The sequence below is a fragment of the Tupaia chinensis genome, unplaced genomic scaffold, assembly GCF_000334495.1.
Source record: "Tupaia chinensis unplaced genomic scaffold, TupChi_1.0 Scaffold000017_1, whole genome shotgun sequence".
Classification (NCBI taxonomy): Eukaryota; Metazoa; Chordata; class Mammalia; order Scandentia; family Tupaiidae; genus Tupaia; species Tupaia belangeri.
The window spans coordinates 971,436-973,748 of record NW_006159447.1 but is presented as its reverse complement, the minus strand read 5'-3'; positions in this window follow the sequence as shown (position 1 = coordinate 973,748).

The window sequence follows — 2,313 nt, the reverse complement described above, 5'->3', positions numbered from 1 at the left end:
AACCCAAACCAATTGCAGAGAAACTCCACTTGACTCTCAATTGTCAGCTTTTCTGTTAGCCATAATACTTCATGCCTTTGGTCCGAAGTTAAGACAGGGCTAGGTAAATGCTGATATACTTATCAATGTTTGGGATAGCCATATTTGGGATAGCGCTTTGTAGACAGCAAATCCACTATTTCCATTGTGTTTGAACATCCTATCTTCAAACAAGACTCAAGGTAGGTGATGAGGTATCAGCTCTGGCCAAGTCACCAAGGTTCAATTTTTCTTTTTTTTTTTTGTCTTATAAGTTGGCTCACCTGGATGTACCAAATGGGTGTTACGTGTATGCAGTTCGAGGTATGCTAGCTAATATAACTTGTGTTTCCTTGGGCTAGTCTCTAATAATCTTTAGTAGAAGTTTGGGCATTCCCCCCAAATATTTTGAAACTAATTGGTCACTTTTGATAGGTGGCTTGATTCATAGTTTACAAATAGATTATAGTAGCTTTTTCTCCAGAGAGGAAACTCACTTATTTTTAGAGAGATTTTTGCTATAGGGCACATGTATTTGCCAGAGAAAGCGAGAAAAGGTGAGGATGACCCCCTACAGGATGGCCGTGCAGCAATCCCTTTTCCTCCATACTCTTCTCAGGATTTTGGACAGACACATACATGCACCTGCTGTGAGTTGCAAGTCTCCAGATCTGGGACTTGAACCATGGTCAGCCATGTGGGAGTCCAGCCCCCCCATCACTACCGCCCCTCCAAAGCCACTTGACATAGTTGGACATTCTTTTACATCTCAGCATTCCCAGGTATCTGCCAGGTCCTGGGCTCATTTGAGGTTGGTGCTTTCAGAAGCTAGAATTATCTCTATGTGGTAGTTGGCATCGTTTGTTGGCCCAACACAGTGGAAACAATGGATTCCTAGAGATTTGCCATCTGGACTGCACCATCAGGTGAGTTAGAGAGAGCACTCTAAAAGGGGAAACATGATAAACGTATGCCCTCCTGTTACTGTAATTCTGTAAATTCAACAATTACATATTCAATACCTAGTAGGTGCCAAAAAGTAAGAGTATAATTACGAATCAGTTGTAGTCATGATGGGGGAGGCAATAGACTTGTGGAAGATCACTAGGCTTCATTATTATTATTATTATTATTGCATTGCTATTGTCTTTAATGGCTACATTGTATTTGTTTGTTTAAGAAATATCTAAATAATACCTAGGTTTTGTTCTTTTAACGGAGGCATAATTCACATATAGTGAAATGTATATATCTTAGGTATAGAACACAAAAAGCTTTTACATATGTGTATACCTGTGGGATTATCACTCATGTCAAGGCATATGGAGTCTAAATGTTCATGGAAAATGCATATTATTAAAAAAACTATGTGGATTTCAAATTACTTTGCATCAAAATAAAATGGTGCTTTAATTCTGTTTTCCTAGGAACTTTCTGAAGTTCTCTCATAGAATAATCCAGCACCTCAGAGGTGTATGTAAAGCCTTCTACTAGCCAATACACACCACTCAAAAGGATATCTCTGACACTAAAGATTAGTTCTTTTGTTGCTTCTCTGCCTCTTGGCTAAAATCAAGTGTAGCTTTGTGTGGTTTAATTTCATAGAATTGGACTCATACAGTATGAAAGTATATCTAGGTTCTTTTGCCTAATATTTTCTTAACTATTCACAAAATTGAACGTGACTGTAGAGTCATCTATCCTGATCTTGGATATTGTGATTATTTCTAGTTTTGGGATTTTATGATAGTATTTCCAAGAACATTCTTGTTCATGAATTTGTATATACATAAGCATGCATTTTTGAAGGGCTATATATGCAGGACTGGAATTAATAGATCATAGAGAAACATATGTTTGCTTTAGTAAGTGTTGAGAAACAACTGTTCAAAGATATTACTTTGTGCTATCTTCAGCAGTGTTTGAAAATTTTAGTTGTTCTCCATCCTTACTCAAACTTGGTTTTGTTAGTAAGTTGTTTATTATTTAGCCATTCTCAAGTAGGTACAGTAATATTGTGTTTTTAATTTGCATTTTGTCTGTGAATAATACATGTGTTTATTAATATTTGTATATTGTTTTATGTGATCTTAAGATTTTTGCCTTTTAAAATAAAAAGAAAATTATAATAGCCAAAAAAGAGAATGAAATGCTTGGAAATAAAATTAGCCAAGGAGGCAAAAGAGCTGTATAATGAAAACTTTAAACTATTTTAAAAAGACAAAAGATGTAGAGATACCCTATATTCCTAGAATGAAAGGCTCAATATTGTTAAAATGTCTACATTACCAAAAG